Here is a 15,079-nt window from a genome sequence, read left to right as displayed (position 1 = left end):
TATTCAAGGATGATGACAGTCGTGTTCCTGAAACAAAAATCAGATGCATTCCAAATGTTTAAATTGTACTTGGCAAGAGTTGAGAAAGAGTCTAAAATGTCTCAGATCTGATAGAGGAGGTGAATTCACATCAAGAGAATTTGAAGAGTTCTACAATGAAAGAGGAATCAAAAGGTAGACATCAACACCTAGAACTCCAACTCAGAATGGTATAGTAGAGAGAAGGAATAGATCAATTATTGACTGTGCCAAGACCTTAATGATGGAGAAAAATGTTGCACTCAAGTACTAGAGAGAAGCTATAAGTACTATAGTCTACACACTCAATAGAGTTCAAGTCAAGAAAGGTACAAATGCAACACCTTTTGAATTATGGTATGGGCATTCTCCTAATGTAAAACATGTCAAAATATTTGGATGCAAATTCTATACATATAAAGAGTCTAGAAATGGAAAGTTTGATGCAAAGAGTGAGGAAGGCACATTTCTTGGTTACTCTACTAGAAGAAAAGCTTATAAGTGCTTGAATATTAATACTAACAAAGTAGTAGAAAGCACAAATGTGAAATTTGATGAGCTTGCAGAAGTTCAAAGTATTGAGAACACCAAGAAAGTAGAAGAATACGAGACCTTTGTATAATTTTATGAAGGTATATCTAATAATGGTGAAGTGGCAACTTAGAATGACAATTAGCAACAAAATTTAGTATCTGCCAAGTCACAGATAGTGAATGTCGAATAGTAGATAAATTCAAAAGCCTAGTTGCAGAATATAGAGAATGTTCACTTAGATTCTAAGAATAGCCAACATGAAGGAAATGAAAAAATACCTGATGAAAATATACATGAAGATTTAGATTTTGAAAGAGACAATATGAAAATAAGGAAAGAACCAATATTGGCAAAGTATGTAAGAAGAAATCATCTTGCAGATCAAATTATTGGAAATAAAGAGGCAGGACCAATGACAAGGAAAAGACTCAGAAGTGAAACATGTCTGCTCAGCAAAATGGAACCAAAAATAGTAAGTGAAGCCATAACAAAGGATGACTAGTACAATGCTATGAAAGAAGAAATAGAACAAATTGAGAAGAACAAGACATGGACCTTAGTTTCAAGACAAACTGACAAGAATGTGATTGGAACCAAGTGGGTGTTTAGAAACAAGTTAGATGAAAATTTGGTGAAACCACAAGAAACAAGGCAAGACTAGTTTGTAAAGGGTATGCACAAGAAGAAGGACTAGATTATGGAGAAACTTTTGCTCCAGTTGCGAGAATGGGAGAAGTAAGGAACTTGCTAGCATATGTAGCCTTCAAAGGATTTAAAGTCTATCTAATGGATGTTAAGTCTATATTTTTGGATGGTATACTTGAAGAGGAAGTCTACATAGAGCAACTAGAAGGTTTTGTTGATGAAAATTACAAAAAAAAGGTATGTAGATTGCATAAGGCTCTATATGGATTAAAGCAAGCCCCTAGAGCTTGGTATGAGAGACTTCACAAGTATCTAGTGCAAATAGGATTTGAAAGAACTGATGATAACAACAACATGTACATCAAATCAGAAGAAGGTAAGGATATTCTTGTATCTGAAATATTTGTGCATGATATAGTTTTTGGAGGAAAGGAAGTACTTTGCAAAAGTTTTGCCGAGAAAATGAAACATGAGTTTGAAATTTCTATGTTTGGAGAACACAAGTTCTTTGTTGGGTTGCAAGTACATCAACTAAAACATGGTATATTTATGACACAATCAAAATATATCAAGGAGATACTCAAGAAGTTTGGATTAGAAGACTCCAAACCAGTCAGCACACCAATGGCAATAAGACATAAGCTATCTAAAAATGATGAATCAGCTGAAGTCAATCAAACAATGTACAGATCCATGATTGGAACACTATAATATGTTGTACATAGTAGACTAGACATAGCATTAGCAGTTGGAATAGTGGCTCGATTCTCTGCTAATCCTAGAGAAAATAATCTCATGGTAGTAAAAAGGATAATGAGGTATCTCAAAAGAACTGATGATTTTGGCCTATATTACAAAAAGAATGAGAAGTTTGAGCTCAATGCATACATAGATGCAGATTGGGGAGGCAACATTGATGATAGGAAAAGCACAAGTGGAGGAGTACTATTCTTAGGTAAAAGGCTAGTTACTTGGACTAGCAAGAAACAAACATGCACATCTCAGTCCACTGCAGAAGCAGAATATGTGGCAGTAGCAGTCAATTGCACAAACATTGAGTGGCTCAAACATCTATTGAAAGGAATGAAAGAAGAGGTAACCAAACTTGTGATACTGTATTGTGATAATACAAGTGCTATAAACATATCCAAGAATCCAGTAGTGCATGCAAAAACCAAGCATATTGCAATCAAGTATCACTATGTCAGAGAATTGGTGGAAGACAAACAAGTAAAGATGGAATACATTCACACAAAAGAACAAACTGAAAATATCTTCACCAAACCATTGCCCAAGGATGCTTATGAATATCTTAGAGGCAAGTTGGGGGTAATGCTCCTAACTCAAGTAGTCTAAAGCAACATAGAAGCTTCCCTAAATCAACAAGAGTAGATCATTGAAAAAGAATGATGCAGAGGATGACAATAGGAACAGAAATTTTAGATTAGTCACAAGCATGGTGATAGAGGGAGAAAACATAAGATGCAAAGCTTATCCTTAACATGTTAAAGATGCTACATCTTTGGAATTTATGTCAAAGACGAAGATATATGAGAAACTAATCAATACAAAGTAAGAGTGAGATATATATGAGCGATGTATATCAAAGATGGAGATTCAGAAGAGATAAGAATAAACAAGCAACTATGAAGGATCAAGAATACAGAGTAAGAATGTAGCAGTCTAGAGGGAGAAGTAGAACAAAGGATTCAATTTGTGTCAACAAAAGGAGTTATATATCAAGCATAAAATGTATGTAATTTTGGTGGTAACTAAGTTGATCAACTTAATCATTTGATCAGTTTGGTTTACCATCAATGCCAAAGAGGGAGATTGTTGGAAATGATTGAAAAGATCATGAATGAAGAATAATGGAACTGGTAAAGAATGTTTTCAATTATTATTTTATCATTGATGTCAAACTTGCTACTTACAGTAATGACAATTGCTTAAGTGATCCAAATACTATCAATTGGTTGATTGACAAGGAGGTGGCAATCAATAAGATGTAACTAGAGTACCTAGAGAAAGGTTGAAGTTATGATGTTGTAATGAAGTATAAGGATCAGATAAGCTATTGATGAAATAATGTATTCATGACATACTCTAAGACAAAGAGGATGGACACACTGAGACACATCAAAGATGTATGGATTAACTAAGTTCATTGGAGAGAGCCGAGCTAGCTAGTTAGTGCTGAATAGATTTTTAGTTGAAGCTGAGAAAGTTCAACTTTAGTGGGTGTCGAGTGATCTTCAGGTGCCAATCAACCTTCAGGTGTCGAGTGAAGATTAGGTGCAGAGTAACATAGAATTTCTTTAGATGAAAAATTCCTATAAAATAACAATAGAGGATGAGTAACATAGAAGGAGTTGAGCATCAGTAAACCAATGATGTCGAGTTGCTGCATTATTTGTTACATCAAAGATTCGCCAAATCAGAAGTGATAAGGCTGTTACATTAAATTTTGTAAATTAGTTGGATGATAAGGATGATGAGTAGATGTCACAGAATTCTATGTAATCCATGCAAACCATTTCAAGGTGAATGCTAATGGATTTATCATGAAGTTTCTAGAAGAATCAATTTGGAGGGAAAACAATACTATTTTCTCAAAGATTTGAGTGGGAAATGAAGAACAAAACTTCTTTATAAGGAGCTATAGGTCAGTGATCAAGTGTGTATGTATGAGAGGGAATTGGTCATAAGTGTGATCATGCGAAGAAGACAAGAGGAGTAAGAACAGAGCATCAAGACTCTATGCTGATCAAGTGACCATGGAGTGCATTGGCATAACGAGTGGAAGAACTGAAGGAGATAGATCTTGAAGGGTGTACAAGTTGTCGGCACTACAAGGGAGAGAAGCCAAGCAAAGAAAGGAACTAAAGAGTGATATGAAATCTACATAGTTAGGGTTGCAATCTTTATCAGGTCAAAACCCTTCTAATACTCTCTTACCATTGTATTAGATATTGAAATCCTACATTGCTAGGTTAGCTTAATAACTAGGTGGATAAGCCTCAGGAAAGGGATAGAAGATCCCTAGGATAAGGATAAAGAGACCCTTAGGAGAAGGATTAGAGATCCTTAGGAGGAGGATAGAAGATCCTTAGAGAGGGATGAAAGATTCTTTTAAGAAGGCGACTGTAAATCCCATGGACTTGGGTGAGCCTAACAGCTCTATGTAAATCCTTTAATAGGGTGACATTCTAAGTTGAATGTTCTTAAATCCTTTAACAGGGTCACATCTTACAGTGTGAAAAGCCTTTAACAGGGCAGGCCTTTAACAGGGCAGACCATCAGAAGTGGTTGAAATCAATTGGACAGTTATTTTGTGGGTATCATCTCCACTTCAGTTTTACCTTCTTATTCCTTGAGGGTTTCTGGGTCATGAAAATCCTTAGTGTTATGGTGTGATGCATGTTTACTTTTCATGATTGTTTAATGTTTAATTGCATGCATGATAATTTTAGTTATATTCCATTAAGGATTTGTAGAAAAAGTTTTATTGGACATTATTGGACTTTGGATAACTGATTCACCCCTCCCCCCCCCCTCAGTTATTCTAAAAGAATTCTAACAAAATAAAGGCAAAACATCAACCCCCCATGGCACTTTATCAAAATAGTGCATGTACAATAAGGCACAAGATATAATGAATCCCAAGAATATAGTAATTTGTATGAATGTCCTCAGATGACACTACTAGAATCAGAAGGCAAAACAAGGCAAACAACTAAAACAAAAAATACAGATGTAGTATGACACTTTATCTTAGTGTGTTTGGAAGAATGCATACAAATGATGTCTAAATAGACCAAGAGAGACATAAGACTAATATAGTAGATAGTACAAGTCATGATGAATCATCTAAAGAAAAGAAATTGATCCTTAGACCTGACACAACCAAGATATCCACCAAAATGCCAAAATGTAGAAGACTAAATAGATTATGCCTCGAGTATATTCTGGAAAAACAACCAACATCAATGGAAAGAGCTCAGAAAGAGCTTTCTAATGATATAAAGAATTCCCAAATCAAAGATCAAATGCTCAAGATATACCTCCTAGAGCACAAAACTATACCCCTAATTTTGATAGTAGAAAAAGCCAACAAAACAACATCAAAACTTAAGACTACCTATACCACTATGACAAGCTTAGAACCAACTTTTCGGCGATATCACATTTGCAAAAAATGGAGTCCATATGCTCAAGATATGAGCAAAAAGCCAAAGATAGGTCCAAAAAAAGGCCAAGAAGGTGACAAGACGTAGTGATTCAATCCTAATGTGGTGTTGATATCAGCAAAGGACGAGCCAAAATTTGATGGTCAAATAGCCATTGAGGTAAAAAAAAAAGCCATAAAAATGACCCTTGTTGAAGAAAACATCCAATTGCCAGAAACAAGAGCTAGAAAAAAGGGTCGGTGCCAGATTAAAAACTGGTGGCCAATAGAGTATACGACATGTGGAAAATAGCATGGGCATAAAAATGATAGTTGACCCCATAAACTATGGTCAAAAGCCATAACTGCAAGCCAATTCCATAAAACATGCTACAAATCACAACATGAGCACCACCCATGTGGAGCCAAAAATCCATAACAATAGGAAGAATTTTTTTTCTCCCAATGGTTAATTCATCAATAAATAATGCTAACCACACATTTACTAGAAAACAACCAAAGAATGAAAGCATCTGCCAATGGAAAGAGAAAAAAAATGTTCTCTTCAAGAACAATGTGTCATAAACAACACAATATACACCCACCATGAAAAGAGGAAAATCGACCACAAAGAAATAGAAAATGTTGATGATGAAGGACCCAAACCTACACCATTACCGCCAAAAGAAAAAACAAGATGTGATTGAAAGACAGAGTCAAATCACCATTATCTACCAATAATACCACCAAGAATTGTGTGGGTCCAAACTGAACTATGGTGACTAGGCATTCAAAATGGAGAGCCCTCTAATTGCACAAATCCACATTATTTCATCCCATGAATCTTTGTGATGGAGATGTGCATGGACAAAGAAATAAGGATGGCTAAACATGTCAAAAAATACCAAATATGTCATAGGATAGGAGTAGTTGACTGCCTGCAGGAGGCAAGGAGCATAGAGGCCGCACAAAATGGTGGTGGTAGCAAATAAGGGCTACAAGTGGAAGCATCCACATGGGTTTGAAGCTAGTCAATGATGAGAAATGCCATGTGGGAGAAGAAATGACTAACAAATCTCATCTTTGAGGGCACCAAAGGGTTCCAAGCTAGCACGAAACTAGCAAGTGTAGCAGGCAAAGGGAGCCAAAGGCTAGCCATGAGTGCGCACACATAGGGTGCGAATAGGAGTAGGACCCAAATAGTTGAGAGCCAAACACAACATGGGTCTCCATCAGCATGACATACCATGAAGCCACATGAAGCCTTAGGAAGAAGGGTTGCTTGCATCAGTGGATTTGTAGACTTTTGCCAAAAATAGAGCTACCAATAATAGGTGGCATGAAACTTGCCACCAAAAAATGTCCTAGCTTGTATGTTTGAAAAAATATGTAGTAAAAAATGAGCAGAGGCCATAGCAAAAAGAAAGCCATCCTCTACCCAATCATCACCGAGTACAAACAAGAAAACTCATCTTTCCTCCTCCAGGTAGAAAAAAGCAGATTAGCATGACATGTAGAGATCAAACCCTAGGAAAAAGAGGGTTTTGCTGGTTGAGTCAGAAAAAAAAAACTTGACAAATCCTCTAATGGTGCAAAAGGTGGATGGTAAACACCAAAAATCATGCTATACCACCAAAAAATACCACTCATCCTACTGTAGAGCAGCTACAGTTAATCTATGACTGGCACATCTTTCCTTGGTTTGTGTGTTTAGGTCAAAATGTTCTAGATGCAAAAAAAAAATTGCCTCGAATTTCAACACCATCCAAACTAGGTGTGTTTTATATGAAAATGGGGGTTTTCTAATGCTCTAAGCTCAACGGTGATGTCTATTTGGGCTCAAAGTGCACCAAAAATCAGTGGCCTCCTAGATCCAATAAAAAAAATAATGAAAGCTCAGATCTAAAAACCAATGTCAGATCCGATGCGAAATCTCTCATGAATAGAATAGGGGCATGAAGATCTAGAGCTCTAATACCATGTTGAAGTTGATGACCGATCAACCCCACAGTTCCCAAGAATCACTTGCATGCAAACACCTATTACATAAGAGAGAGGTAGAAAGCTATGGAGGCAAAAATAGCCAGATCCATATATGAGACTTTCTTGATGAGCGAAAAAGAGATTGCTAATATCAATAATGAATTAAAAATTACAATGAGAGATTGTCCTTATAAAGGACATCAAGACCCTAAAAAGGTCTAACCTAGGTTGCATCAAAATAATTAATAAAATAAATTAAGTATTAGATGCCTAAATTTTTGCTTAAGCAACTAGAGTTAATTAGGAAATATCTAATTACTCTAGAAAATACATCATAATACAAGATAGATTTGAAGGAACTATCATTGTTTCCATTCTTTTTATAAGGAAATATATCAAAAAAATTTGGATTCAAGAGCCATTCACTAAATACACAAAAGAGGTATTTAATTCATATTAAAAATTGTAATTACTCTACCATATATTACATCTTGTTCTTTTATTTTTCTCTCTCCCTTTTTGGGTTTGTCTCAAAAACTATTAATATTTGTCTTGTTGCCTTTTCAAAAAACTACAAATTATAAGCTTCAGAACTTTACATAACTATAACTAATTGGATATTTAGAAATAAAAGAATAAAGTACAAAACAAATGTTAAATTTCATTGGCCTCTTCTTCTACTATAACATATTTGGCTTTCTCAAGCACCTTCATGTAGATTTCAATCCATTTGGCTATCTAGGCATGAGTTGGCCATGTAAAAATAGAAATGGTAGGATTAAAGGCTTGCAAATCACTCCATCTATAGTAAACAATCTATTAGGCAATCTATGGAAGGTATTAATCTTGAAATCCTTGTTAGCATATCAAAATGCAACAATTCAACTTTAATAATAATAAAATGGTATTTGTGCTTATAATTTGAAGATGATGTAAACTAATAAAATGTGTAGGATTGGATGAATAAATGATGCCTATAATTTTTTTAATTTATTTGAGTAATAATTTATTTATATTTTAAAATTTTGAAGTCCCTTTTTAAACTGTAAAAAGAATAGGGTGTAGTTCATATCAAACAAGTATATGCAAATCATCTTTCTTTGTTTTGATTTGAAGATATCTTATAGATGAAATGTATATCTAAGGAAGAAAAAAATAAAAAAATACTTTTTATGTATATTTTCTTTGTTATAAGTACTCAAGGTCAACTTTATCAAGATTCAACAATATTTTTCTCTTGTCAAAACTTGTCTATCAAATCTACACATTTTTGGAAAAAAAAATTATATATTCATGAAGAGGACTCTCTCCTCTAGAGATAAATTTTTTTTTTATATGATTTACTATTTTTTTTCATTTTTTGAGGGAGTATCTTCTAAAATGTTGAAATATTAACTTATAATATTTTGAAATTATAACATATTATAACTAATCAAAACACACAAAAATTTATATGATGTTTAAACTGAATAGAAGATCTATAAAAGGGTATTTCATTTTTTGAAAAAATTTGAGTTTTGAAAGAGAAATGAGATTTGACCAAAATAGGTTTTGGTATCCTATAAGGTGACACAAATCTGTGCTTTTACATGTGGAAACTATCTGGAATTCTTGCTTCCAATATTCCTATGATTTAACCTTCCCATATTCATCAACAATTGAATGGATCCATGAGTGTACCATACTTTTTACTGCCTTCTATTTATCTCCAAGTTTCTACTTCTCTTGGTTCATATAAGCTAGATTCTTGGAAATTGCCTCAAGGAGATCAATAGTATTCATTATTTTGGTAGGTGCATTAGGATCCCTTTAGGTAACTTTATATAATCTATTCATTTCAAATTTTGAGGGGCTCTGCATCCTTCCAATTTTAGTCAACTTTTCAATTCCTTTGTTAAAGAAGTCTAATATACTTGAAACATTATTATATCCTTCAAAAACTTAATAGCATTTGTTAGAAAACAACTTTCATCCTATAGGATAGGACTTCTTCCAATGTGTTGAAGAAACAATCATGGTGATCAATTTTCTTAACTAATTATGTACTTGGAATTTTGTCTTTGATCTCAACAATGGTTCTTTGAACAACCATAGCACTATAAATCTCATTTGAACTCTTTTCTCTCAATTCTTGTTCCAATCTTCAATTCTCCACATGCATTTTATTAATAAAAAAATTCATATCCATTTCTCTATGTTGTAGTTCTTTGATCATCTCCTTTATACACATGAGCTAGGGTTGATTAAACATAGACTGATGTGAGTCTTGAAATAGTAAGTTCTAGGTTTGTGTTCTCCACAGTGTGAATTTGGGTCATTCCCTCTTCACCTTTTGAAATGTCAATAAATTTTGGTTTATTTCCTTAAATGTCATCCAAGTAGCTAATCTCTATATACCTTTTCCAATGATCCAAATTCTAACACAAAAGTAGAATCTTCTTGTTTTCTAACCTAATCAAGAAAAAATAATTCCTTGAGACTTAGCCCTTGAAGAATCAAGATATCTCTTTTATTCATAATTTTTGTGGCCTCGTGGTTTGTACATGTGATATTATCCAAATCTAACTCTATTATCATTCACTGAATTATTGCAACATGGGTATAAGCACAAAGTTGGGTCATAATTCTATGGAAGTCAAATCCACGGAATTGGACCTCTTAGAAATGGGTACCCGATTTGCTTAGAATCAGGTACCCATTTCTAAAATCACACTTTGGCTACCTGAGCCATGATTCAAAAATTGGGTACCCAATTTTTGAAGAGTGCATCGGGTGCTCGAACTGCTTAAAAATTGGGCACCCAATTTGTAAAATATCAGGTGCCTAATTTTAAAAATGAGGTACCCAATCTCAAAACGTTACAAATACCCCTTTTAGCCATTTTTAGTGTCATTTTCAGCATTTAGAAAATGAGAGCCCAATTTTCGAGCAATATGAGAGCCCATTTTTTACCTCTACTAACTGCACCTTGCTGCTATTTTCTAACATACTAGGTATTTTATTATGTTTTGTACTATTTTACTTAATTATTTTTAGTTTTACATTTTATATATCATCAATTTTATTTTATTTTTCAATTTTAGTATACATAAAATTGTAAATTTTCATTGTTAATGAGTATTATCTTTATATTATTGTATCTATTAATTTAAATAATAGTTTTGTAGATGTTTATTTAAATATTATTATTTTAGATGTTTTGAAATGTATTTAATATGTAAATTACAATATTGAATGATTAGATTATAGATTTGAATTCATTGTTTAAACATGTAATTACAAATAAATATTGATTTCAAATAACTAGTGATTAATTATAGATTAGTTTGTAAACCATAAAACTAACTATATTTGTACTTGTCTTTAACATCGACCTAACCATATAACTATACAATAAAACCCTAAACATATAACTAAGTTTTTAATCATGTAACACATCGCCAATGGATCCAAACACAAAACTTAGTATTTAATGATTTCACTTATTGTATTGTACTTTTTTTCACGGATCAAAAATGGATGATGTAAACTATTTTATAAATGTATATTATTTCAGCATTTCATACTCTATGACATGTATAGTGGATCATTGTGCATTCCAAATTAATTTTCCAAGTGGCATTCGAAACAAATGTATATTATTTAAATGGATTGAACTGTTGGAAATGAGAATGAAGTAACTGAGAGGGGGAGGGGGTGAATCAGTTGCTGCAAAAACATTTCACAGTCCCTTAGATGTCTAAAAGTTTGATCTATTTTACAGATTAATGAAACTTGATATTGCAGCAAATAATAACAATCATTAAGAACTGATATCAAAACAATTCAGCAAACTCACACACTAGAGACACCAGATTTAACGTGGAAACCCAATATGGGAAAAACCACCAATGTAACTAGTTACTATTTTTCACTCTTCTGAAGTGAGCCTTGCTAGGAGTCAACCCTGTTAAAGGTTACAAAAACACACTGTTAGGTGTGACCCTGTTAGAGGATTTAATCACCCTGTTAGGAGTGGCCTTGCTAGAGGTCTTTAGAACAGTTCAATTGAACTGTCACCTTGTTAGAGGATTTACAATAGGGTTGTTAAACCCACTCTGTTAAGAGATTTTGAGTTCACTATTACAATGGTTAGAAAGCAACAATGAAGTGACCTGATATAATGTGCAACTTATCTTTGCTGATTGCAGATCTCTGTTATGCTTGACTAGATCCTTACTGATCACATACAACTTTGCAGCTCCTTCAATGCATCTGATCCTTCATCACACTTCTTCAACATTCGCTCTTATGTTCAATATTCGCTCATCCCATATCCATACATTCGCACTCTTATGTATCCAAACTCTTACATCTCACGAATTCACAACTTGATCTTTCATATATACCTTACAGATTATCTTAGTCGGCTCTAATCACTGACCAATAATCAAACAAATACAATAGTCGGCTAGAAATAATTAAAATTACAAACTAAAAAATCCCTTTACTGGCTGACACTGCTTGGTTAATACTGTTCAAAAAATAATTCCTATGTTAACCGACCGAGCCCGGTTAGTACAGAGAATTCCATGAAATCCTTCAGTCAACGAGTGAACTCGGTAAGCACTGAGTTCCCTGTGATGACTGAGTAAGCTCGGTGAAATCGACTCCACTTTGATGACCGAGTGAGCTCGGTGAAAACTGACTTCTCCATCTTTTCTTCGATGACCGAGTGAGCTCAGTGAAAATTGACTTTTCCATCTTTCCTTCGATGACTGAGTGAGCTCGGTGAAAACTAACTTTTCTTCGCTTACCTTCCCAGTTCGGTAAACACTCTGTCATAGTTTCCTTCGATCACGGAGTGAGCTCGGTAAGTACTGAACTTCCTTCGCTAACTAATTTAGCTCAGTAGAAGCTATCTTTATAGTGTAATATACATCAATGCTCGGTAGACTCTGTAAACTACTATGCTTACCTTGTGAGCTCGGTAGACTCTGTCTGATGACTGATATGACATTTGTGTAACATCAAAGACAACACTATCCAACAATCTCCCTCTTTGGCATTGATGGCAACACAACATGTCATAACAGAATGAAATTTTGAAAACAAGATAACAGACTTCTCCCTCTTTCACTAGTCTCCTTTTAAGGAGTTTCATAGCAGATTTTTTTAAGTCTCATAAATTTCAAAAGGATATGACAGTAAATCTCTCCCTCTTTGACAACACATGCCAAAGACAATAGAATTAAAGTGAATTGCAATGTACCTATAGTACTAATTCATATGCAATGATTTCTGATTAAACTACATCAATAGATAAATCTTCAATCTGGTATGTGTTGATGCATCACTCAAGCTTCCTTTAGTGAACTTCAGATAGGAGAATGACCCCTAACTTACCTCTAAGATATAAAAATGCATCCTTAGATAAGGGCTTTGTGAATATATCAGCAATTTGTTCCTTTGTGTGGACATATTCCAATCTGATCTCCTTGTCTTTCACCAATTCTCTGACAAAATGATATTTGATTACAATATGCTTGGTCTTGGAATGCATCACTGGATTCTTGGATATATTGATTGCACATGTATTATCACAGAACATAACAACTGGTTCTTTGATTTCCATCTTCATTCCTTGCAATAGTTGCTTAAACCAAACAATATTAGAACAATTTACTGCTGCAGCAACATACTCTGCCTATGTTGTAGATTGGGATGTACAATTTTGCTTTTTGCTTGTCCAAGAAACCAATCTCTTTCCAAGAAAGAATGCTCCTCCACTTGTGCTTTTTCTGTCATCAAGGTTCCCTGCCCAATCAGCATTAGTAAAAACTTTCAAATCCAAATTACCTCCAAATTTGTACCATAGCCCATAATCTTCAGTTCCTTTCAAATATCTCATTATTCTCTTGATTGCCATCAGGTGAGTTTCTCTTGGTTTTGCTGAAAATCTTGCAACAATACCAACTGCGAGAGCAATATCTAGCTTGGTATGAACTACATACTGCAATTTTCCAATCATAGATCTATACAATGTTTGATCTACCTCTTTGGATTCATCATCTTTTGTAAGTTTCAATCCAGTACACATAGGAGTTCCAACAGGTTTACAGTCCTCCATACCAAACTTTTTCAATATCTCCTTGATGTATTTTGACTGAGTGATGAATATGCCATTCTTATTTTGTTGGATTTGAAGACCAACAAAGAATTTTATCTCACCAAACATAGACATTTCAAACTCCTTGTTCATTTGTTCTGAAAATTCTTTGCAAAGATCATCATGCCCTGTAAAAACAGTATCATCTACAAATATTTCTGCCAAGACAATCTTATTATCTGGACCTTCCTTTATATATAAGCTACTATTATCATTAGTTCTTTGAAAACCAATCTGAATAAGATAATTATGCAATCTTTCATACCATGCTCTAGGAGCTTGTTTCAGACCATACAGTGCCTTGTGTAATTTGCAGACCATGTTTGTTTTATCTTGATCAACAAAACCTTTAGGTTGTTCAATGTAAACTTCTTCATCCAGTATTCCATTGAGGAATGTTGACTTGACATCCATTTGATAAACTTTGAATCCTTTGTGAGCAGCATATGCAAGTAAGGTTCTGACTCCTTCCAATCTTGCAACAGGAGGAAAAGTTTCTCCATAATCTATACCTTCTTCTTGTGAGTATCCTTTGCATACCAATCTAGCTTTGTTTTTGGATATCTTACCATCTTCAATCAACTTGTTTCTGAATACCCACTTGGTTCCAATTATATTCTTTTCTTTAGGCCTGGGTACAAGAGTCCATGTCTTGTTTTTCTCTATCTGTTCTATTTCCTCATTCATTGCCTCAATCCAACTATCATTTTCCAGTGCATCCTTAATACTTCTAGGTTCAAAATCAGCAAGTAAACAAGTATTTTTCAACTTACTTCTTGTCAGGGTTCCTTCAGATTTGTCTCCAATGATCTAATCTGGTGCATGATGTCTTCTAACATATTTTGCTAATATAGGTTCCTTACCTCTTGAATCAATTTCATTGTTATCCTTTTGTACTTTAGATTCTTGTTGTTTTGGCTCGGTAGATATTGGCTCGGTTGATTCAAACTCGGTAGACACTTGCTCGGTAGTGTCTGAAAGTTGCTGAGGCTCGGTTTGAACTATTTGCAACTTGGTTACTGAACACTCAGGAGTTGAGGATTCTTGAGTGAATGGTATACTTGGTATAGTATCTGGTTCAATGTACACAAATCTCTTGTAGTCTTCAGGTACCTTTTTGCTTTCTTCTTCTAATTTGTCTGCAAACTCATCAATTTTCACATGTGCACTTTCTATGACCTTTTGAGTGGATAGATTTAAACATCTATATGCTTTGCTTTTGCAAGAATATCCCAAAAATATTCCTTCATCACCTTTTACATCAAATTTTCCTTTTCTAGATTCTTTCAGAATATAAAATTTTCTTCCAAATACTTTCAGATAATTTACATTGGGTTTGTGGCCATACCATAATTCATAGGGAGTCTTGAATGAGTAATTTTTTAGCTGTACTCGGTTTAATGTATGAACTGCAGTGCTGATGGCTTCCTTCCAGTATTTGATAGCAATGTTCTTTTCTATCATCAGGGTTCTTGCACAATCCATAATGGATCTTTTTCTTCTTTCAGCTATTCCATTTTGTTCTGGAGTTCCTGGTGCTGAAACCTATCTTTTAATACCTCTTTCAATGCAAAAGTTATTGA

This window comes from Cupressus sempervirens, chromosome 10 (assembly GCF_028749045.1).
Source record: "Cupressus sempervirens isolate cs-2001-9-10 chromosome 10, ASM2874904v1, whole genome shotgun sequence".
NCBI classification, from domain to species: Eukaryota; Viridiplantae; Streptophyta; class Pinopsida; order Cupressales; family Cupressaceae; genus Cupressus; species Cupressus sempervirens.
The sequence above is the reverse complement of the archived record's forward strand: the minus strand, read 5'-3'. Positions refer to the sequence as shown.